This window comes from Trachypithecus francoisi, unplaced genomic scaffold, assembly GCF_009764315.1.
Source record: "Trachypithecus francoisi isolate TF-2019V2 unplaced genomic scaffold, Tfra_2.0 Lachesis_group2, whole genome shotgun sequence".
In the NCBI taxonomy this organism is placed as follows: Eukaryota; Metazoa; Chordata; class Mammalia; order Primates; family Cercopithecidae; genus Trachypithecus; species Trachypithecus francoisi.
In genome coordinates, this window is record NW_022681465.1 from 91695895 (window position 1) to 91722111 (window position 26217).

The 26217-nt window shown below is 38.5% G+C and overlaps 1 protein-coding gene across 5 annotated transcripts in view; it reads right to left on the reverse strand.

Moving 5' to 3' along the window:
* Positions 1 to 26217, reverse strand: part of PDE4D (phosphodiesterase 4D) — a 1626844-nt gene that overhangs the window by 1392242 nt on the left and 208385 nt on the right. The gene's annotated exons all lie outside the window — the stretch shown is intronic.

A 26217-nucleotide genomic window follows, 5' to 3' on the forward strand; every position in this document is an offset into this window, starting at 1 on the left:
GCAACTTCAAAGACAGAAGAAATATCAGCTCACACAGATGAGAAAGAACCATCACAAGAACTCTGACAACTCAAAAACCCAGAGTGTCTTCTTACCTCCAAATGATTGCACTAGTTCCCCAGCAATGGTTCTTAACCAGGCTGAGATGGCTGAAATGACAGATATAGAATTCAGAATATGAATAGGAACAAAGATCATAGAGATTCAGGAGAAAGTTGAAAACCAATCCAAGAAATTTAAGAATAAAATAAAACAATATAGGGGCTGAAAGATGAAATGGCCATTTTAAGAAAGAAATAAACTAATGTGATAGAGAAAAAAAAGCTACTTTCAGGAATTTCATAATATGACCACATGTATTAACAGCAGAATAGACTAAGCTGGGGAAAGAATCTGAGTTCAAATACCAGTTCTCTGAATTAACTCAGTCAGACAAAAAGGAAGAAAAAAAAACTAAAAAAGAAAGAACACAACCTCCAAGAAATATGGGATTATGTAAAGAGACCAAATCTACAACTCATTGATATCCCTGAATGACAGGGAGTGAAAGCAGACAACTTGGAAAACATATTCGAGAATATTGTTCATGAAAATTTCCCCACCCTCACTAGAGAAGCTAACATCCAAATTCAAAAAATACAGAGAACCCCTGTGAGATACTATTCAACACAATAATCCCCTAGACACACAGTCATCACATTCTTCAAGGCTGAAATGGAGGAAAAAATGTTGAAGGTAGCCAGAGAGAAAGGTCAAGTCACCTTCCAAGAAAACTCCATCGGGTTAACAGCAGGCCTTTCAGCAGAAACCCTACAAGCCAGATGAGGCCAGAAGCCTATATTCAGCATTCTTAAAAAAAAGAAATTCCAACCAAGAATTTCATATCTGGCCAAATTAAGTTTCATAAGCAAAGGAGAAGTATCATCTTTTGCAGAGAAGCAAATGCTAAGGGAATTCATTACCACCAGACCTGTGTTACAAGAAGTCCATAAGGAAGTACCAAATATGGAAAGAAAAGAACATTACCTACCACCATGAAAACACACTTAAGTACATAGATCACTGATACTATAAAGCAACTCCACAATCAAGTCTGTATAGTAACCAGCTAACAACATGATGACAGAATCAACTCCACACGTATCAATGTTAACTTTGAGTTTAAATGGGCTAAATGTCCCAATTAAAAGACATAGAGTGGCCAACTGAATAAAGAAACAAGACCTAACTGTATGCTGTCTTCAAGAGACCCATCTCACATTCAGTGACACTCATAGGCTCAAAGTAAAGGAATGAAGAAAATTCTACCAAGCAAGGCATGGGTTTGTATTATAATTTCAGACAAAATTAACTGTAAACTGACAATGATCAAAAAGACAAATAAGGGCATTATGTAATGGTAAAGTGTTCAATTCAATATGAAGACCTAACTATCCTAAATATATATGCATCCAACACAGGAGCACCCAGATTCATAAAACAAGTTCTTAGAGACCTACAAAGAGATTTAGATAACCACATAATAATAGTGGGAGACTTCAACACCCCATTAACAGTACCAGACAGATCACTGAGGCAGAAAACTAACAAACATATATTCGAGACTTGAACTTGACACTTGACCTAATTGGCTTAACAGACATCTACAGAACTCTCCAACCAAAAACAACAGAATATACATTATTCTCACCTGCATATGGCACGTACTCTAGAATCTACCACACAATGTGCCATAAAACAATTCTCAGCAAATTCAAAAAAACGGAAATCATACCAACCACACTATCAGACCACAGCTTAATAAAAATAGAAATCAGTTGTATTAGTTTATTCTCACACAGCTATGAAGAAATATCTAAGACTGGGTAATTTATAAAGGAAGAAAGTTTCATTGACTCACAGTTCTGCACTCCTAGGAGACCTCAGGAAACTTACAATCAAGGCAGAAAGCAAAGGAAGGCAGGCACCTTCTTCACAAGGTGGCAGGATGGAGTGAGTGCAAGCAGGAGAAATGCCTGATGCTTATAAAACCATCAGATGTCATGAGAACTCACTATCACAAGAACTACATGGGGTAAACCACCTCATGATCCAATTACCTTCACCTGGTCCTGCCCTTGACCTGTGGGGATTATGAGGATTACAACTCAAGGTGAGATCTGGGTGGGAACACAGAGCCAAACCATATCATTGGTACTAAGGAAATCACTCAAAACCATACAGTTACATGGAAAATAAGCAACCTGATCCTGAATGACTTTTGGGTAAACATTGAAATTAAGGCAGAAATCAAGAAATTATTTGAAATTAATGAGAACAAAGATACAATATATCAGAATCTCTCTCTTGTCAATGTTAAAGCAGTGTTAAGAGGAAAGTTTATAGATCTAAATGCTCACATCAAAAAGTTAGGAAGGTTTTAATTTAACAACATAACATCACACCTAGGGGAAAGAGAAAAAGAGCAAACCAACCCAAAAGCTAGCAGAGGAAAGGAAATAACCAAAATCAGAACAGAATTGGGTGAAATTGAAATGCAAAAAAAAATATGAAAGATCAATGAATCCAGGAGTTGGTTTTTTGAAAGAATAAATAAAATTGATATACCACTAGCTGGACTAACAAAAAAAAGAGAGATGATCCAAATAAACAAAATCAGAAATTGTAAAGTGGACATTACCATCGACCCAACAGAAATACAAAAAACCCTCAGAGACTATAACAAACACCTTTATGCATACAAACCAGAAAATCTAGAATTTTTCAGGGTAAATTCCTGGAAACATACAACCTCCCAAGATTGAACTAGGAAGAAATTCAAATCCTGAACAGACCGATGACAAGTTCTGAAGCTGAATCAGTAATAAAACTCCTACCAACCAGAAAAAGCCCAGGACCAGAAAGATTCACAGGCACATTCTACCAGACATATAAAGAGCCAGCTGGTACAATTCTATCTGAAACTATTCAAAAAAACTGAAGAGGAGGGACTCCTCCCTAACTCATTCTACAAGGCCAGCATCATTCTGATACCAAAGCCTGGAAGAAACAGAAGAAGGAAAGAAAACATCAGGTCAATATTCTTGATGAACATAGGTGCAAAAATCCTCAACAAAATACTAGCAAATTCTGTCCTGGATCCATCAGGACATTAAAAGGCTAATTCAGCATAATTAAGTAGACTTTATCCCTGGGATACAAAGTTAGTTCAAAATACATAAATCAACAAATGTGATTCATCACATAAACAGAACTAAAAACAGAAACTACATGATCACCTTGATAGATGAGGAAAAAGTTTTCAATAAAATTAAGCATCACTTCATTTTAAAAATCCTCAACAAACTAGGCATTAAAGGAACAAACTTCAAAATAATAAGAACCATCTATAACAAACCCATAGCCAACATCATACTGAATGGGTAAAAGCTAGAAGTATTCCCCTTGAGAGCCAGCACAAGACAAGGATGCCAAATATCACTACTCTATTCAACACAGTACTGGAACTCCTAGCCAGAGTAATAGGCAAGAGAAAAAAATAAAAGGCATCCAAATAAGAAGAGAGGAAGTCAAACTATCTGTATGCAGACAGTATGATTTTTTTTTTTTTTTTTTTTTTTTTTTTTTTTTTTTTTTTGAGATGGAGTCTTGCTCTGTCACCCAGGCTGGAGTGCAGCGGCATGATCTCGGCTCACTGCAATCTCCGCCTCCTGAGTTCAAGTGATTCTCCTGTCTCAGCCTCCCGAGTAGCTGGGATTACAGGCACATACTGCCATATCCAGCTAATTTTTTGTATTTTGTTTCACCACGTTGCCCAGGCTGGTCTTGAACTCCTGAGCTCAGGCAATCCACCCGCCTCAGCCTCCCAAAGTGCTGGGATTATAGGCATGAGCCATTGCGCCTGGCCGACAGTATGATTTGATTCCTAGAAAACCCCATAGTCTCTGCCCAAAACCTTCTAGATCTGATAACTTCGGCAAAGTTTCAGTATACAAAATCAATATTCAAAAATCGGTAGCATTTCTATGCACCAGTTACATCCAAGCTGAGAACCAAATCAAGAACACAATCCTACAACAGTCACAAAATAAATGAAATACTTAGGAATACAGCTAGCCAGGGAGGTGAAAAATCTCTACAATGAGAATTACAAAACAATGCTCAAAGAAATCAGAGATAACACAAACCAATAAAAAAAATTCCACAATCATGCATAGGAAGAATCAATATTGTTAAAATGGTCATACTTCCCAAAGCAATTTACAGATTCAATGCCATTCCTGTCAAACTACGAATGACATTTTTCAAAAAATTTGAAAAATCCATTTAAAAATTCATATGGAACCAAAAAAGAGCCTGAATAGCTAAGGCAATTCTTAGCAAATGAATAGAGGCATCATATTATCTGACTTCAAACTATACAAGTCAACAGTAACCAAAACAGCATGATACAGGTACAAAAACAGACATATAGACCAAAGGAACAGACTAGAGAGCCCAGAAATAATACCACACACATAAAATCATCTGATCTTTGACAAAGTCAACAAAGACAAGCAATGGGGAAGGGATTCCCTATTCAATAAATGGTGCTAGGATAACTGACTAGCCCTATGCAGATTGATGCTGGACCTCTTTTTTATATCATATACAACAATTAACCCAAGATGAATTAAAGACTTAAATGTAAAACCTAAAACTATAAAAACACTGGAAGATAACCAACAAAATACCATTCTGGACTTTGGTCTTGGCAAAGATTTCATGACAAAGATGCCAAAAGCAATTGCAACAAAAATTAAAAATTGACAAATGGTATCTAATTAAACTAATGAGCTTTTGCATAGCAAAATAAACTATCAATATACTAAAGAGACAGCCTGCAGAATGGGAGAAAATATTTGCAAACTATGCATCTGACAAAGGTCTAATGTACAACATCTATAAGGAACTTAAACAAATTAACAAGCGAAAAACAGCCCCATCACAAAGTGGGCAAAGGACATGAACAGACATTTTTCAGAAGAAGACATACACACAGCCAACAAATATGTAATAATGTTCAACATCACTAATCATTAGACCAATGCAAATCAAAACCACAATAAGATGCTATCTCACACCAGTCAGAATGGCTATGATTAAAAAGTCAAAAAAGTAACAGATGCTGGCAAGGTTGCAGATAAAAGGGAACACTTACATACTGCTGGTGAGAATGTAATTTAGAAGTTCAGCCATTGTGGAAAGCAGTTTGGCAATTTCTGCAAGAACTTAAGTCAGAACTACCATTCAACCCAGCAACCCCATTATTGGGTTTATACCCAAAGGAATATAAATAATTCCTCCATAAAGACACATGCATGCATGCGTTCATCACAGCACTATTCACATGAATATTCACTATTCAAAGACATGGAATCAAACTAAATGTCCATCAGTGGTGGACTGCATAAAGAAAATGTGCTATATATACATCATAGAATACTATGCAGCCTAAAAAATGAGATCATGTCCTTTGCAGCAACACGGTTGAAGCTGGAGGCCATTGTCCTAAGCGAATGAATGTAGGAACAGAAAACCAAATGCTGCATGTTCTCACTTACAAATGGGAGCTAAACACTGAATACATATGGACACACACACACACACACACACACACATACATACGCAAAAAAAAAAAAAATTCTCTAACATATTTCAAACTTTTTCAGCTCTTTTCACACCTTTACCTCTCTTTCCTGTCCCCTCACCTTCAGCCAATAATACTGTCTCCAACTTTACAGGAAGATAGAATTCCTAGGAGGGGAACTCTCATCTTCCCCATACCAACCAAGCAATTAAGGGCACTTCTGCAAATCCCTTTCTGCCTACTCCCCTTGTCATGAGCTAACACTACCCATTACCTATTTTCTCTCTCAAATAGCTGTTAGATCCCTGTCAATTAAGTCTTTACCAATGGCTTTTAAACATACTCAAGTCTCTTCCATCTCATCTAGAAAATCTTCCCCAAATCCTACATGTCCTGTTCTTCTCTTCTTATAAGTCTCGTGTCTCTATTCTCATTGCATCCAGTTTCCCAGCCCTCACTCACTCTTCACTCTACTCTAGTCTACCTTTTTCCTCATAAAATAGCTTTTGCTAAAGTTTCCAATGACTTCCATGTCAATAACTCCAAAGAACTGGTTCAAACCTGTTATTTAAGCAGCACTTTATATTGCTGACCATCCCATCTTTATCAAATTATATCTTCCTTATATTTTTGTAACTCTTCCTAACTTTTGTGATATTCTTCCATTTCCTCTGGAGGTTGATCTTCCTTCACACAGCTGTGAGATTACGTTTCTTAAAGCTTGGTTCCAGGCTCTCCTTTCTTGTCACTCTTTTGTATTTCTCTAGGCAGTGGCATCCATGGCCATGATGTCATGTACCACCTGAACACTTATGATACACACAGGTGTATCTCCAGTGAGGACCTCCACTCTAGGATCCAGACATAGATTTAAGTGTCTACTTGATGTTTCTTTTGTCCCTATCAAAGTCACCCCAAACCAAACATATCCAAAATTGAATTCAAAATCTGCCTTCCAAATCTGATCTGCTTCCAATGTCCCTATCCCAGTCAATGGTACCACCGACTGTCAGATAAACTTAGTATCATCCTTACACTTTTGTTCCCCCGACTTTTGTTCAATCTGTCACTGATTTCTTCCCATTTACCTCCTAACTACATCTGATACCCCTCCACTTCTCTCTATCTTCACACCACAGCTCTAGTCCAAGCTCTAGAAGTTACAAGGCCATATCTGGCCTTGTAACTTCAGCAATTCTCTGCTGGTCTTTCCCCAGCATACCTTGGCTTCTCACCAATGCTTATGTGCTGAACTAAAAAGAGCTGTCTAAATAACAAATATGACTTTGTCACTCAATTATTTTCAGTGACTTTCCTTTGTTCTTGGGATTAAATATCCTTACTACCACTCTAAAGCCTTGCTTTTTCTGGCCTCTGGATGTCTCTTGGCTTCAATTAGCATGATTACCATGCCCTCAACCCCACAGCTTCTCTGGCATTCTCTCAGTCATCGGAATTTCAGTGCCCTGACCTGCTACAGGGATTTTGTCTCCTCTGCCCTCTGCTCCCATTCTTTACCTAGTTAATGCCTATTTAGTTCTCAGCTATTCCCTCTGAGGTAATATGGCCCTGACAAGAACTGACTCTCTGATTAATTTCCTCTGGTAGCACCATGTGTCTGTCTTTGACGGTGCTTGTCAGTTCCAATTTTCTGTTTATTTCTATGAACACTTGATTAAGTGTATGCCTCACTAAAAGGTAAATAAGCTTTATAAGGACAAGACCTCATCTGTTTCCTATACCAATCTATCTCCAAGGCCTAGCTTAGCACCCAACATATTACAAACACTCAAAAGAATTTTTGTTGAGTGAATGAACAAATAAATAAATTGACTATTTACTATTTTGTTCTCAGGGATGTGCTGTCTCTAAAACAGTCTGAATTTGAATATTTTTGAGACTGTAAGAGACTGTTTGTCTAACATTTTATTTTTCACAATGTACCTAACATCTGTCCTTGTAATAAACTAGGAGCACCTCTGCATCATGTTCAGTAGTTTATTATCCATAGGACCCAGCACAGTGCCTAAAAGATGGCAGGTCTCCAAAAGTGTCTCTTGAAAGAACAGAATTGTCAACCCTAACTCAAAGATGCTGTATTGTACAAAGAGAGGCTAACTCCAGATGTGGTAGTGTGCACCTGTAGTCCCAGCTACTAGGGAGGCTGAGTCAGGAGAATGACTTGAACCCAGGAAGGAGAGGCTGCAGTGAGCAAAGATGGTGCCACTGCACTCCAGCCTGGATGACAGAGCGAGACTCCGTCTCAAAACAAAGACAAAAATAAAGAGAGGCGAACTGTGTAGACTGTGAAGTTAGCTTCCTGAACTCAAATTCTGGTCCCGTCGCATACATGTCCAGGGACAAATTATTTAGCTTCCTTAAGTCTCTATAAAATGGAGGTGATAATACCTCTGCCTCATATGGTTACTGTGAACCTCATATGGTTTCACAGTAGGATTTGTGAGATAATCCTATGAAACAACAGAAAACAAAGTATAGTCAACTATAGGTCTCAGAAAAAATGATTTCTAAAGAGATTTTATTCAGACTAGAAAACTCAAAGACATGGTAACCCAAAAGCTGGAAGATCCTGTGCACAATGACATAGAAGGGGAAAAAACTAAAAGAACATGGTGAGGCTCCCCAGGATATGAGTTACAGCATTTCAAAAAGAATTGCACTGGGGGAGTCATGGAACTAGAGAATGGATATTATATTCTAAGCCTTAAAAACAAACCAAAGGTCTCAGTCACTTTATTCGCACTAAGATTCATTACATTGCCTCTATTATTTCCTAAGCTGATCCCTGAACCACCCAAGTCAAATGAGAACTAAACAATAGGTAAACTTCATAGAACTTAATGACTGGTCTGACAGGTTCTTCTGGGACAGAAGAAAAGCAATGATAAGGGGAAAAGAATCTCAACCAACCTCCCACTTATTTAGCAGCAGTTCAAATATACTGCTTCTTAAAGATCTAAGATTTGTGCCTGATTGCACATATCCCTACAGGTAAAATAATATGAACTAATGGTACCCTGAAAGTCTGCATGAAGAATTTCAGAAACTTTGTAGATGTCTTTGATGATTGATATCATCCTTAATGGAAAGCAGGGAGAGTGGCCTTCCTTTGATAACAATCTATAAGATTTAAGAAATGGATAGGTAACTGTGTTAAAAAAAAAAAAAGAATTTATCTAAGAGAAACTACATAGAACTTTACCTCTCTTGTACTTTATTTTTTATTTTTTTATTTTGAGATAATTGTAGATTCACATGCAGTTATAAAAAAAATACAAAATCAATGTATCTTTTACCCAGTTTTCCCTAATGGTAACAATATCACAACCAATATATTGACATTGATATGGTCAAGATATAAAACAGTTCCATTATCAGCAGGCTCGCCCATGTTGCCTCTCTAATAGCCACATCCAGTTTCCTCCTATTCCTTCCCTTCTTAATCCCTAGCAACTACTAATGTATACTAATCTGTTTCTCATTTCATAATTTTGTCATTTGACAATGTTATATAATTTGAATCATATAGTATGTGATCCTTGGGGATTGGCTTTTTCCATTCAGCACAATTCTCTCAAGATTCATCTAGATCATGGAGTGTATCAGTAGTTTGTTTCTTTTATTGCTAAGTAGTATTCCACAGTATAGATGTACCACATTTAATCATTCACCACTGAAGGACATCTGTGTTGCTTCCAGTTTTAGGCGATTATAAATAAGACTGTTATAAACACTTACATACAGGTTTTTCTGTGAACACAGAAGTCTTTATTTCTCTGGGATAAATGCCCAGGAGTGCATTTACTAGATAGTATAGTATTTACATGTTTAGTTTTTTAAGAAACTGCCAAACTGTTTTCCAGAGTGGCTGTACCATTTTACATTCCCATTATCCATGTATGAGTGGCCCAGTTTCTCCACATCCTTGCGAGCATTTGCTGTTGTCATTATTTTTTATTTAACCATTCTGATAGGTATCTCTGACTCTCCTTTAAAGGTAACAGTGAAGATAAGTATAAGGACTTGCCTAAAATCAGGGATAACACTAGACACTTTAATTCAGCAACTTAAATTTTGCCCTATGTTTTTCCTAAAATATGATGAGCTAAAATCAGAAAATTGCACCCTTAGGCCATCAGAAAATTTTAAGAATTAAGTAAGGATGAACAACCAGTCAAGTGACCCAATTTCACCGAAAACATTCCATCATGTATATGCTTCTTATGACTTTTTAATCTCATTTAGACTACTATTTGTTACGGCGATTCTCTTAAGCAAACGGTTTTGCCCACACAGAGCTGTTGGCTCACTGACACAGATTTAACTGGTTAAAGAACTCACAGATTGTTTCTCACCATTAACAGATATTATATTGTTTTACCATCAGTTATACCTTACTTCTGCTTCTATCTTTACAACTACAGACTTCGGTCATTTTTAAAGTCATTCAAGTTTAGATTGCATTGACATGCAATCAAATTATATAGGACAAAAAACTATGTATTTTCACTGAGGTGGATGCAGTAAAAAGTTCCCAGGCTTTCTCTCCTACTTTTAGATAGGTCTTTTTCAGAAGCTTCCTATCTCCCTAAGAAGTCTGAGAGTTATTACAATTTCTTCATCCCCTCTTACATATCCCACACCATAGAAAACCGTTTAATAGAACCTACTGTAGCAGAGGCAAAACTTTTATCTCTGCTCTCTTGGAGTCCCAGGTAGACCAGATAATGAAATTGACATACGATAGATTAATAGGAGAAAAGTACATAACTTTTACATGACACAGGAGCCCTCATAAGGAAATGAAGACCCAAACAAGTGGCCAAACCTAAATGCTGTTACACTTGGTTGAACAAAGAGAGGCAATTGTGGAAAAGTAACTACATTATGTGGGAAGACTAAAGGAAGATCAATAAGAGTTATTTTAACAAGGTCCGTGTGTACAGGATTCTTATGGCTATGACTCCTTGTCAAAGAATGTTTCTTTTCTCTTGGTAGAAGGAGAATAACTTTCACATGTGAGTTTTTATCTCCTGTTTTCAGGGGGAAAAAAAAGAAAATTATTAGACTGCCCTTTTTTCATCTGCTGTTATTCAAGTGCCTTTCACTCAAACTAATCCTTGTAACAAAAATGGCACATTCTGGGTTGCATATTCTGCCATCCTTCACTACTAAATAACAGAACATATGCTTACCTATGTACTAGCTACTTTGTTTCTAGTATATGCCAAACAGAAACCTGTATGTGTGAGCCAAAACAAATCTACAAAAATCTTTATACCAGCATCATTTGTAATAGTCCAAATGGAAAACAATCCAAGTTTCCATCAACAGAAGAATGCATACCTAAACTGCCATTTAGCAAATACATAGTGGAATATTATACAGCAATGAAAATGAAACAGTAGTTTTACTGTTATAGGCAACAATATAGATGAATATCACAAACATTTACATGGAAGTTACATGGATATATTAAGTATATGAAAATGCATCACACTGAGCAAATGATTTTTATGTTTTTTCTACATTTCTGTTAAACCTAACATAATAGTTTATACAACTATAATTTTTAAAGACATGAGTAAAGAAATCAAAATAATAATTATGATCATGACAATGATGATGATAGAATCTTTCCTCTGACCTCAGACAATTGTCACCAGCCTTTTTTCACAAAAGTTCAAGCCTCCTTATTGAGCTTTAGAATTCAGAGTCTTGGTTTTAACAAACTGTTCATATGGCTGGATATCTAGCTCTAGTCACTGGGAGACTAAGGCAATTTGACTTCCTTCCATACAATGACTAAAGGGACACAATGAGGTGTGGTTGGCAGCACCTAGATAAGTAAATAATAATGTTTTGGGGAAAGGAGACTTTTCTGCAGTTTTATGAAGTTTTGGTCACTGTTTCTGAGAAGAGTCCATTCTTCTGGCTCTCCAAGGGAAAAAGACAGGATCACAGTTCTTATCCCCCAAATGGCAATATTATCTGACCAATTTTTGAACTTTATACAAATGGAATCAAATCATTCATTATGTACTCTTTTTTAATTGATTTAGTCAACATTGTGTTTGTGATATTCATCTATATTGTTGCCTATAGCAGTAAAACTACTGTTTCATTTTCATTGCTGTATAATATTCCACTATATATTTGCTATATGGCAGTTTAGGTATGCATTCTTCTGTTGGTGGAAACTTAGATTGTTTTCCATTTGGACTATTACAAATAATGCTGGTATAAAGATTTTGTAGATTTTTTTTTGGTTCACACATATACATTTCTGTTTGGCATATACCAGAAATGAAATAGCTAGTACATAGGTAAGCATATGTTCTGTTATTTAGTAGTGAAGGATGGGAGAATATGCACCCCAGAATATGCCATTTTGGTATAAGGATTAGTATGAGCTAAGGGCACTTGAATAACAGCAGATGCAAAAACGGCAGTCTAATCTTTTCCCTTTTTCCCCTGAAAACAGGAGATAAAAACTCACATGTGAAAGTTGCTGTCTTTCTGCCAGGAGAAAAGAAACATTCTTTGATGGGGCGTCACAACTAAGAGAATTCTGTACACACAGACCTTGTTAAAATAACTCTTATTGATCTTCCTTTAGTCTTCCCACATAACTTAGTTACTTTTTGACAATTGTCTTTTCTTTGTTCAACCTAGTATAAAAGCATTTAGGTTTGGCCACTTGTTTGGGTCTTCATTTCCTTATGAGGGCTCCTGTGTTATGTAAAACTTATGTGCTTTTATCCTACTAATATGGTTTAGCTGTGTCCCCACCCAAATCTCATCTTAAACTGTAGTTCCCATAATCCCCATGTGTCATGAGAGGAACCCAGTAGGAGGTAATTGAATCATGGGCAGGGAGTTACTTCCATGCAGTTCTTGCACTAGTGAGTGAGTTCTCATGAGATCTGATGGTTTTATAAAGGGCACTTCCCCTGCTTCACTCAGCACTTCTCCTTGCTGCCACCATGTGAAGAAGGACATATTTGCTTCCTCTTCCACCATGATTGTAGGTTTCCTGAATCCTCCTCAGACCTTTAGACTGTGAGTCAATTAAACCTCTTTCCTTTATACATTATCCAGTCTCCAGTACGTCTTTATTAACAGAATGAGAATGGACTAATATACCTATTAATCTACCTTATATCAATTTCATTATCAGGTCTGCTTGGGACTCCAAGAGAGCAGAGGTAAAGTTTTGCCTCTGCTACAATAGATTCTATTAAATGGTTTTCTATGGGATGGGATATGTAAGCAGAGGATAAAGAAATTGTAATAACTCTCAGACTTCTTAGGGAGATAGGAAGCTTCTGAAAAAAGCCTATCTAAAAGTAGGCGAGAAAGCCTGGGAACGTTTTACTGTGCCCACTCTCAGTGAAAATACATAGTTGTTTGTCCTCTATGATTTGATTTAATGTCAATGCAATCTAAACTTGAATGACTTTTAAAATGACCAAAGCGGCCGGGCGCGGTGGCTCAAGCCTGTAATCCCAGCACTTTGGGAGGCCGAGACGGGCGGATCACGAGGTCAGGAGATCGAGACCATCCTGGCTAACACGGTGAAACCCCGTCTCTACTAAAAAATACAAAAAAACTAGCCGGGCGAGGTGGCGGGCGCCTGTAGTCCCAGCTACTCGGGAGGCTGAGGCAGGAGAATGGCGTGAACCCGGGAGGCGGAGCTTGTAGTGAGCTGAGATCCGGCCACTGCACTCCAGCCTGGGCGACAGAGCGAGACTCCGTCTCAAAAAAAAAAAAAAAATAAATAAATAAAATGACCAAAGCCTGCAGTTGTAAAGATAGAAGTAGAAATGAGGTATAATTGATGGTAAAATAACATAATAGCCATTAATGGTGAGAAACAACCTGTGAGTTCTTTAACCAGTTAAGCCTGTGTCAGTGAGCAAACAGCTCTGCGTGGGCAAAACCATTTGCTTAAGAGAATCACAGTAACAAATAGTTCTAAATGAGATAAAAAAAAAGTTACTCTGGGAGGATACACAGTGATCACACTCTTGGTGAGTCTCCAAGCAGGTAGATACAATTACAGCATAGAGGGAAATGCAAGTTTTTTGTGAAAGGAAACTTTGATCTGATTACCTTCATGCTAGAACTTTTTTGAAAAAGTAGTTAGACTCAATTATGATGGTAGTCCATTGTCATTCTGTAAATATTCATTAAGTATTCTACGTACCAGGCATTGTGTTAGATGTGATGATACAATGGTAAACAAGAGAGACACAAAGCCTGTCCACAAATGAGCCTACAGTTTAGCAAGGAAGACAGACAAATAAGCCCAAACAATTAAGGGTACTAATGGGAACCCATGGGGAAAAGATCAAAATGAGCCTATAGCAGGATTAGGGAAGTATGTTCCATGACTTTCTGCCAACAGCAGAGAATGGTCTTGGCATCCATGATAAGTGGGAGTGAGCACAGGGAAAAACCAAGCTCCAGGGCAGCACACTGACCATTCCAGGAGTGACCAGCATGGGCGGCCCACGCACGTGGAAGAACTACAGCCCAGACAAGCCGAGAACGGGGCCACACCAAGAGAGGGACTCTGCCAATCAACTCCTGTGAAACTGGCATTCTCACAACTTCTTGAATCACCTTAATTCTCAGAGTTGGTGCCATTTTTAAATAAGAAAAAAAAAACATTTTGGACTATAGCAGCATATATGGTGTTTATTAATACTTTCTTTGAATAAAAGTTTGTTCTGGGACATTTGAGTCCTTGCTAGACAGAACATTTGCAGCAATTTACTAAACTGACAAATGGAGAGATGAGCCCATAAGCTACATGGCCATAAGGAGATCAACACATCCATCCAGTACATATGGATCAGGAGTGAAATGTCCCTTTCAGTATATTTGACATGAAATTCCTCACCACTGTTATATTGTATATACCATTAACAGTAAAGGTGAATAAATAAATAATAAATAATAAATAACTAGTAAAGGTGAATAAATAGTCTGTTTTGTTAGTTACTCAGTAAATATTTATTACATGTCACCATGTGTCAAGCACCAGGTTAGGTTCTGGAAAGAACTGGGAAAGTATAGAAGCAAAGACACTGATCACAGGCAGCATAACAAGGTAGAAAAACACACACACTTTAGAGCTCAATCACCTTAGGTTTAATCTCAGCTCAACTTCTTACTAAATCAGTTGCCTCGGGTCTGTCACTTAACTCCCCTGAGCCTCATTTCCCTGTCCCATAATGTGATAGTAGAACACTACCCTGAAGTATTCTGCAGAATTAAATGAGATAATATATGCAAAGCACGTAAGAAAAGCCCTGCACCAGAATTTACTGGTCCAGAAGAAGCTGAGCCTCAGGTTGTAGCCTACCCCTCCTTCTCTTCATGCCAACTTCTTTCACTGAGATTTGCCAACTTACTTATGGACACCACGGTTTGTCATCCATTCACATTCCCTGCCCCTTGGCCTCCCTTTGTGTGGAATGCAAACTTCCCTCTGAAGGATAGACCTGTGTCTTGGTTATGGACTATCCTGGCAGGAAATTCGAGAGTCCAGATACCCAGACCATGGGAGGGTTAGGGGATATGATTACTTGGACTTACAGAATCCTCACCCTGTGGGGAAGGGGAAGGCAAGAGGAGGGTTTAATTAGGATCCTCTAAAATGCTGGGCTGGGGAGGGAATATCCTTGCTCAAGTCTAAGGGCAGTGTGGTTTAGAAGTAAATTCTATGGGAGTATAAGAATTTTAAGGAATAGTCTTTCTACCAGATTATTTCACTGATTGTGTTTCTACAACAATCATCTTTCCTAAGCTACCCTGCCTCAATAGCTATTTTATAGGAATGCTACCCACGTTCCTGCCTTTTCCTGCTTTGAAACTCACTCTGAATCTCTAACAAGTCCAAGGTCTTAAGGTGCTTGCTCATTGTTCTGCGCATGTCACTCTAGCTGTTGGATAAAAGAAAATATTACCTAAACTGCATTCCCTGTGGTTGCTGTTAGTGTGTAGATTTAAATAAATATTCCAGCTACTATTAAACATACTTTGTATAATGACAATTTAGAGGTGGGAAAAGTTCTAGAAATTTAAGCCTAAGTCCAAAAATGGAATTTTTTTGAATTTAAATTTAAATTTTAGATTCAGGGAGTGCATAAGCAGGTTTGTTACAGGGATACACTGCATGATGCTGAAGTTTGGGCTTCTATTGATCCTGTCCAGATAGTGAACATAGTACCCAACAAGAAGTTGTTTAGCCCTTGCTCCCCTCCTTCTCTCTCTCTGGAGTCTCCAGTATCTATTGTTTCCATCTTTACGTCTGTGTGTGTCCAGCTACTTATAAGTAGCTCCCACTTATAAATGAGAAAATGGGATATTTGGTTGTCTGTTTTTCACATTAATTCATTTAGGATAATGGGTTCCAGCTGCATCCATGCTGCTGCAAAGGACATGATTTTATTATTTTTATGGCTGCATAGTATTCCATACTGCATATGTACCACAGGAAAATGGAAGCTATAAAATTACAAGAAAAAAATCAACAGTATCCAAATGCTAATAAATATTATTAGCTATCTTTACAGTCACAACCACATAATTGACCAAAATATATTCACTCAAATTTATAGCAACACAATTATTTTTTTTTTTTTTTTTTTTACATACCAAGTATTATATATTTATGTTTTTGTATAATAATGGTAGAAACAGTGGCAAAGCATAAATTTTTCAGCATATATTAAGAGCAACAGAACAGATTAGTTTTTTGTGCTCAGACAACAGCCTTATAACTATATTCATTGTTGTTTGTCATAACATTAATTGTTTGTTCTTAAAAGTATATATCATACTTAGGTTATGAGAATGGCAAATGTTCATTCTATCAAAGCACACACCAAAAAACCCACATGTAGCTGTTACTTAATATTTTTAGATTTGCTTTCTTTTTGTATTTCTGCCTGTATCTTTTGACATTTATTTGCATCCGGTCAATATCATATAAGTGATGTCAATTATTTAATTATATAAAAACAAATTAGTATAATATATTTATATTTTCTTACCAGGTTAAAAGTGGAAACTATTTCATTTTCTTTCTTTTTTTTTTTTTTTTTTTTTTTTATTTTTTTTCTCTCTTTTTTTATTTTTTTTTATTTATTTTATTTTTTATTTTTTATTATACTTTAAGTTCTAGGGTACATGTGCATGACGTTTATATCATGTATAACTCCCCAATGCAATCCCTCCCTCCTCCCCCCTCCCCATGATAGGCCCCAGTGTGTGATGTTCCCCTTCCCGAGTCCAAGTGATCTCATTGTTCAGTTCCCACCTATGAGTGAGAACATGCGGTGTTTGGTTTTCTCTTCTTGTGATAGTTTGCTAAGAATGATGGTTTCCAGCTGCATCCATGTCCCTACAAAGGATGCAAACTCATCCTTTTTTATGGCTGCATAGTATTCCATGGTGTATATGTGCCACATTTTCTTAATCCAGTCTGTCACGGATGGACATTTGGGTTGATTCCAAGTCTTTGCTATTGTGAATAGTGCCGCAATAAACATACGTGTGCATGGCAACACAATTATTAAGCACTCAATTCAGTGGCCACATGTAGCTATGGCTATGAGTTATTTATTACTCAGTGGTTATATACAGATACGGCTATGAGTCATTTAAAGTAAAGAGCCTTCACTCTGTCTAGGAGACATGATTCATCAAAAAGTCAGAAACAGAACAGTCAAAATTCCTAACAGAAAAGTCAAAGGGTAGAATACGCTGAGCTCAGGAATTATAATTCATGCTCTGGCCAGGATAATCCAGGTATAGCATCCTGACATCCAAGGGGCGTATGCAAAGCTTGGTGCAAGCTACCCAGGCCAAAGTTGGCTCTAAGGCAGATGCAGGAAGGTCAGACAGCTGCCTGGTCAAAAGGAAAGGACAGCCTTCCCTAGCTCTCTTCATTACCCTGATATATTCTCCTTGTTCAGGGATGACTAGATCCACTTATCTCTTCTCCTACAAAGATCCACTCATTTCTTCTCCTAGTTCAGGTATGACTCGCTTCCCTCACTGATTCACTCCAGGGCTCATCTTTAAAATACAGATGCAAACAGGCTGAAATATCCCCAAGGCTAACAGCTTAAAATATACAAAAGATGAATAAGTGCACCTGGGGCTTCAAGGACTAATGCCATAAAACTGTCATCGTTTCCCACCAAACGTTATTTCACCCACTCACTTGATGTACATCTGTGGCCTGTTCACACTGCATATGGCTGTGGACAGAAAATGCCTCAGTTCAGAACTGACACAGTGGGTCTGGAAGAGGCTTCTGCTGCAGCGTTCTCTCTCTGGTTTTAGCTCCGAACCTTGTCACTCTAACATAAGAACCATGAACAAGCCTACATGGAGGCTCAGAAGGTTCCGAATATGGTTCCAACTGTGTGTCTGACTAACTAATGCGTGGCCTGAGCAAAGTATTATTTAAAAATCTAAAATGCCAAAAGCGACTACTCTATTTCTGCTACCTTTAAACCTGTCAATCACACCCCAAACTTCTACCAGCTTCCTCAATTCACCACGTGTTATGTGTGAGCTACATCCATCCACACCTGTTGTTACTACTTTCCATTTGATTGCAAATAATTCCAATTCATCATAACTCACAAATCTCACTCATTTCTGCAAGCAAACTTCAGGTTTTTTTCAACACGAGGTTGAAAGAGAAAAGGAAAAGAGAGGAGGAAAAAGAGAGAAAAGAGAGAAAAAATATGGAAATACACAACGGGTCGATATCAAGTCCAGATAAGATTTCTTCATGGCTGTTGCACACAAGAGCATTACGGCTCTCAGGGTCACCCTTTCTATCCTAGCCACAGTGCCCAATCACTGATTCATTCTTACAATATCCATCAACACATAGCTTTGCTGCCATAACTGGATGTAGTCATTCCTTCCTAATGTGAATGTCTATGTGTTTTTTCTTTCTCAATCATAATATGGTATCAAGGTCTCTCCAAATTTCTGTTATCTGGATGTCTTCCTAATTTTATCTTTTTGAAGACTTTGTTATGTAAACATGTGCTGTATACATCATGAAAAGGCAAATTCTGATAGCTCACATTCAATTCTAATTGATTAATAGTGCCCTATTGATAACTCCTTCTGATTTGATAACAACTCACCCCAGCCTGACTCCCAATGGACCCACCTAATAATTATCATCTTCCAATTTGAGGAGCTAATAACATTAACTTGTTCATCTTGTCAAGTTAGGGGGTAAGGGAATAGAATAATTATTGTAAATCACATTACAGACCTCAGGCAAAGTTCATCGCAGTGATGCCAGTAGCCACAGGGTAATGTCTGTAAGCATCAGGATTTCTGAGTCATCTCCTGCTCTGACTTCATGCCTAGCCCTTCTGCCAGAATTACACAAGCTGTGTCCTCTAATTCCCCACTCATACAGTCCCTGTGGGTCCTTTATCCCATTGTGGGTAGTATTTCTTATTTAGGAGATAAGCCCAACACACTCAAGCCACTGCCCCCAAGAGCTGCTGAGTCCATTGAGCTGCCAGGATGGAAAGAACTCTGAAAGGGAGGAAACTAGTTCTCTTGCAAACTTGTGTTTTACCCTCCCAGTTGTTCTTAATGATTCTGAGACTCCCCAAATAAGTGTAAAGAGAAAAGAAGGAGTAAATACGATTCTAGATTTCCTACCCCTGTTTCCATAAGAGCAATTCTGCCTTCACTTGCTTTATTTTGTGCATTCCATATAATTTTGTAATGGATTCCGTTTACAACCTAATAATAATCTGAAAACAGCTGAACAGGGTGGCCTTCTAGTCCCAGTCTCCTACATATAGCAAGACACATCAAAGGTCTGTTCTAGGAGGATGAGCAGAACAGACAGCCACCTCTATGCAATGTGATTTTAAAAATAAAAGATGCCTACCCCAAGCCATCTCCTTCCCATGCTCCTTGCAATTTCCAACTTCTTCACACTGTCATAGATAAAGGAAGCCAGATGCTAGTTAAAGAGGGGAGGACAGATTTGAACCACTAATACACTATTGCAATAGGGAAGGGAGTGCAGTGTGAACTAAACTCAACCTTGATTTGTACAGAGAAGACTGGGTATTTTAGAAGAGAAATGAGAGTAGAAAGGGGAGGGGGTGAGAGCAGGCTCAGTGAAGTCAGAGAAATGAAAAATTACAAAGGGTTGGTCAACATAAATGTTGATTAGGCAATTATAGGTGTTAGGATTCTATCTGCCCAGACACCGAAAGACAGAGGCCCTATCTCTCCTGATGGTTACTTTTTAGAAGAATGGCTCTCAGGTCCTTGAGAAAGACACTCTTGAGCTGTAGGAAGTGCATATATTTATCAAAGGTTCCAGGGCAAGGATTCACAATTGTAAGCTTTTAGTAAATCTCTAAGAAAGGGTGGTTGGGCCTAGCTCCAGGGTAATGGCTAGAAGAAATAGTAAACCCTCCTGGCAGCCTTGAGCCTCCTCAGGCAGGCATCCTAAGTGGGGTAGGGTAGTCCTAGGGACATGGCCTTGAGCTGTTAGAAATTATTCTAGTGTTTGTGTAAGTCCTTTAATGTGAGGCATGAGTGGATGAAATCATTGGTGTTGAGAATCTGTAGTTCTGATAGGAAGTCAAGGCCTAATCAAGAAGGGGGTACAGAGGAGCATGGCTAGATTTTGGTAAGTTAGAGAATCTTTGTCAACACCTAGAAACCAAAGATGCTATTTGTAAGTCATTAACTGATAGCATTAATATGTCAAATAATTTTAAACTTGTGTCCCTTTACTGATATTAAACTATTATCAAGCAGCTTAGCAGCATGGTCATTTGGTCAGGACTCGGGTTGGAGACAGCCTCACAGGGTAGGTTAGCCTTGGGGAGCGAGGAAAAGAATGAAGAATTCCAGACACAAGTGCTACCACTCTGACCAAACACTGACAACTTATTTCCAAGTAACTGTCCTGCCAAGCTTGTTTCAAAACAGAAAGGTAAGACTTATGGTAGTATAAACACTGGACTTGCCAAAAGTCTTTTAAAATAGTTTATTCTTTTATGTAGAGTAAGAAGAAGCCACTTGGAAGTTTCTTTCCTTGGCATTGCTTAGTAGGCCCTATTGTTACAGTAAGGTATAGATAAACTAGAGGTCAGTCATTTAGTCAAGTTGGTCAGTTACCAACTTGAATTTTACTGTAAGTATGTGTTTGTGGTATGGCTATCCTGAAAATAGCAAGTACTCACTTTGATAACTCAGCAAAAGTTCATTTTCTTAAGGGTGGAACCCTAGTGTGCTTCCCCCTTTTCCACAGACAACATCCACCTATTTCAGGGTGCCCGTGCTTCCTGAGTCCCACTCCTCCACAGCACAATTTGGTTGCAAGCTACCCAGATAGAACTGGTTTACAAACTGGAAGGCCAAGAACTTCAGTCTTCAAAGCAGGCTCGCATATGTTGTTCATGTACAAACAAGTGAATTTCTTACTTCATACAAAAATCGCACTCCCTCCTCTCCTTTTAGGTTGTCACAAAGTGTCTGAATGGCTAAGTGATGCTGCTGATAGGATCCAAGACCTCTTCTTGCAGTTTCCTTCTCTGTCTGCCAATTTCACACTTACCCTCAATTCTAACAGTTCCCACGCTGGCAATACCCATACAGTGGGGTTGGGTTGGGTTGCCAGATAAACTACAGGATGCCCAATTAAACTGAATTTCATATAAGTAATGGATAATTTTTAGTATAAGCGTGTATTATTTTAATTTCCTAATTTCAGCAACTGTATTCCTAGACAAAAATCCACTATCCAATTATTTTATCTTTCCAGGTGTATAAAACATTATTCTGGAAAGTTGTAGACCTATGATAACTGCTTAAAATATAAATTCATAGGCTGGATGTGGTGGCTCACACTTGTAATCTCAGCACTTTGGGAGGCCAAGGTCAGTGGATCACCTGAGATCAGGAGTTTGAGACCAGCCTGGCCAACATGGTGAACCATGTCTCTACTAAAAATACAAAAAATAAAAATAAAAAATTTAGCTGGGCTTGGTGGCAGGCACCTATAATCTAAGCTACTTGGGAGGTTGAGGCAGGAGAATCACTTGAACCCGGGAGGCAGAGGTTGCAGTAAGCCAAGATTGTGCTGCTGTACTCAAGACTGGGCAACAGAGAGAGACTTTGTCTCAAAAAAAAAAAAAAAAAAAAAAAAAAAATATATATATATATATATATATATACACACACACACACACGTATATACACACACACACACACACACATATCAATTCATAGATGAATTGTTTCCAGGAGCTGAAGATGTGGGGAGAGACTGGCTATAAGAAGGAGGAAGAGCTTTTGAGGGGAGGTGATCAAACTGTTCTATACCTTGATTCTGGTGGTATACACCTGACTATATGCATCTGTCAAAACTTATAGAACTCTACAATAAAAGGGATGAATTGTATTGTAAATAAATAATACCTAAATAAACCAGACTTTTTAAAGTTGAAAATAAATGTATACTACCCAATATCAGATGGCCCTCACACATTTCAGATATCATTTTATTCCTCCCTTGGTATCATCAGAGTAAATGCCTCACAACAGCTATTCTATTTTTTTCATTCTCCCTAGGTTCACAATTCCAACACTACATCCCTCCCTGCAAACAGATTTGATCAGTCATGCAACCAGTGTGTAATATTAGCTGGATCTGGAAATATAAAGATGAAAATAGAGTTCCCACCAAAACATATTCTTCATGGGCTAGTAGGCAAACAGAAATGAATAATAAAAAAAGACAATGGAAAAAAATTGTATAACAGGTAATTATAAGATGTTGTACTGTACAGAGGAATAGTAAACAGTGAAGTCTCTCCAATAACTCAGGAAAAGTTAAAAATGCAGGAGTTCAGCCTTCAAAGTAGGCAGTTATACAAGTAGATAAAGGAAGGCGAGTACCCAGAGAAAAAAGGCAGAAGATCAGCTGCACAGGTGGGTCAGCACAAACGATGAAAGCCCTTGACACTCAGGTGCTGTGGGAATTCTTGCTTGCCATAACAGAAACCAGCCTTGGCTAGCTGGAGGAGAAAAAAGTAGACTCATTGGAAAGACATGCTCGTTCAGACTCAGTAGAAGTCTCCATCACCAAGCACAGAAAATGAGCAAAAACCGAGGCACGCAGGATGCCAAGGAGCAAAAATCACAACCACTATCCTGTAGCAGGAATTACAACCAGGACACTGCTGCCGCCGCCGCCACTGAAAACCAAAGGGCACCACCACTGATACCAGCAATAAGTTCTAACAGCCTCTTGACCTTTAACCCATTCGCTCTAGAGTCAGAGTCCCAGCCTGAGTCACGTGGCTATCTATGAGCAGTGCCAGGGGCTGCCAGAATGCACAGGGAGGTAAGGACAGCCTCTTTCCAAGGTTCCATACACACGGCAGGGAACTTCCCCAAATAGGAGAGGGGCCTGACTCCCTAGCATCATTAGTATCCAGGGGCTCTATAGAGTAGTCCCCCATTATCTGCAGGGCATATGTTCCAGGACCCCCAGTGTAGGCCTGAAACTGCACTGACAGTACCAAACCTAACTGCCGTCAATCAGAACACATTTCTGTTTATGTCTTCCACAAATTCAATGCCTTTTTTTTATCTTAGCTAAGCACTTATCACACACTGTGGTCATAACTTTTGCAGATCGAGGCGCAACAGCAAAAGTAGCGTGAATTTCTTTTTCCCTCTTCACAACTTCATGAATAGAAGATTCATTTTTAGCATAAACCTTGGCAATCTCAGCATATAATTTTTGTATTTTCCTTATTAGGTTCAAACTTTCACCATTTAGCTTAAAGGAAGCACTTTAGGGATATTTGAATTGCCAGCATTCCCACTCCTGCACTTTGGGCCATTATTAAGCAAACTAAGAGTTCCTTGAACACAAGAACTGCCATACCTCGCAGGTGGATCTGCTAATGAGATGGCTACTAAGGGAACTCCAGGCAAGTCACAGAGACAGCATGGACATGCTAGACAAAGGGATCTACGCACCCTAGGCAGGAGAGCAAGAAACTTCATCACACTAGTCAGAACAGAGTGCAAATTAAAATTTATGAATTTTGTATTTCTTAAATGTTCCATTCAATATTGTTGGACATGGTTGACTGCAGGTAACTGAAACCACAAAAAGCGAAACTTGAAATAAAGGGTGCCACAGGTAATATGGCCTGTCTGGTCTTTCTAATGTGGATTCTCCCCACTGGAAAGAAAATCTATTCTCCAGCTCTGTGGGTCTCATACTAGAATGCTTTTGGGATATCACATTTTAGGCTGAGTGATATTCTCTATGTGTCTCTGGCTCGTCCTTCCAACTCAACATGTGCTTTCTGGAAGCAGTTATTTCACAGCAGCCATGTGTCTTTCTATTCCCCCTTGTGCTCAGCACACTGCCTTCCACAAACTAGCTGCCTAATGCATGTCTGTGTTCGGCACGGATGTGTTCTGAAGCAACTCAGCATGTGCAGTTGGAAATGTGCCACTTTCATTTGGCAGAGTCAAATCTCCAAACCAGACCCTTTTATTTCAGCTCACGGAAGATCCCTGCCCTAAAGGCCTCTGCTTTGAACCAAACCTCAATAAGCTAGATTATAAACCAGCCAAAACCACTGGAGATTATGTCAATGTGCATGTGGCTTTGGAGCGACTAAGAACTGGCACAAAGCATCAGGGAGGCTGCCAGTGAGCTCTCCGAAGAAAGCAAAACAGGGATCCGGGCCCACGGCGCGATGTTCAGGGAATCCCTGCTTACAGCGCCTTTTCAGACATTGCATAAGCTACACAAAAGCAAAATCTGTGAATTAGCTGTCTTTTGACAAACTAAAAGAACCTGTATAGCATCCTATTATTATTATTTTTTTATCTAGGGAAAAGAAACAATAAATTTCTCTAGGCTGAGGAAGAAAAGGGATTACATTTGGAGTGGATAATCTCCTCACACCATTTAAACACAGAAATATTTAAAGAGGTTGTAATGGGAATTTTATCTCAGGCCTCAGATGTTACCCTGGTATAATAGTTTCTCCTTTCATCCATGACTAGAGTTGATGCCACAGTCCTCCCACCTCTCCAAGAAATCATAATAGCCTTCTTTCCTGACAAAGTTGTTGAAGAGGAATAGAACAGAACACAGACTCATTATGTCCCTTCACAAAGCAATCACATCATTTAAAAAAAAAAAAAAAAAACAAAACACAAGTACTCTCGTTTGCAGCCAAGTTCAGGCCTTAAGCAAATACAATTTACAGATTAAAGTGGCTATTTAAGTGGAGTTTTATGAATATTCCAGGTAACAGATATAATGAAAAAGCTACAAAGTTCAGAGAAGAGTTTAAACAATCCAATTACATACAAAGACAAATAATAATAATATGGATTTTCAAGGACACTGTCCTCAGAAAGGGGCATAAACACAAATATCAGCCTTTGTTCCTCTGTATGTAATAGAAAAGAGAAAAAATAAGTTCCCAGTCTTCCATTTCTATGAGTTTTTATTCTGAACTTCTGTTATCCCTCAGTAAGTAAATGTAAGAGTATTCTCTAGAGAATTGTTTTATTATACAACAAGTACACCATAAAGAGCCATGCTGGCCAAAAGAAATGCAAAATGGAAGTCGAGTGAGATGCCCCTTTCACTATGATTTGCCATCCAGTGAGTCAGAGCAATATCTTGAAACTGTTGTGAATGAAAAATGTTTTTTTTCTTCTGTTGAATTCATGTTCATGCTTCAAAGAACAGTAGAAACTACAAAACTCTAGAGCCACAGAGATCATTAAACCCCTATTGCATTACAGGAAAGTCAACTTGGTTTAAAGTAGTCAAGTGACCTACCCAAGGCATGGCACAGAACCCAGGCAGGCATCCAGGCCTCCTCTCTCTATCCCTGGGCTCCTCCTGCTGCTTTCTGGTTTTCCATCCATGCCATGGTGACTGTGACCATGCCCTTTCACAGAAATGGTCACAGGCAGATTCTGAAGAGCCTTTGTGTAGAGTCTGAGAGCAGGTTACAGTGGTCAGTTCATGCTAACCCAGAAGTGGAGCTGGAGGGGTAAGGAAGAGCTATGGTCACCACTCCCCAGGTGTGTGACTCAAATCTGAATATCAGGATTAAAATTCCTGAAAGGTTATAGACAAGTCAAATGCCAAGTCCATTTAAAGACTCCAAACACAGCACCTTTCATCCTTGCTACCTTGTTAATACTTAAAGCCAAGAGAAGAAGCCCATACAGAGTATTTTCCAAGCAAAAACACTATGTTGCTATCACCTTGCCTTTAAAAGGGCACAATCCAAGGCCAAAATTAACCTCAAAGAGTATAGAGCCAGATAAGGATGTATAAAACTCAAAACAGAACTATGCACCAGATAGAAAATGTAGTAATTATAGTACGCTGGAGTTAGCTCACCAACCAAACACAGACCCATCAGCCCTCCACCCCACCACTGTCTAATCAACATGAATTTACAGGCAAGGAAGAGCAA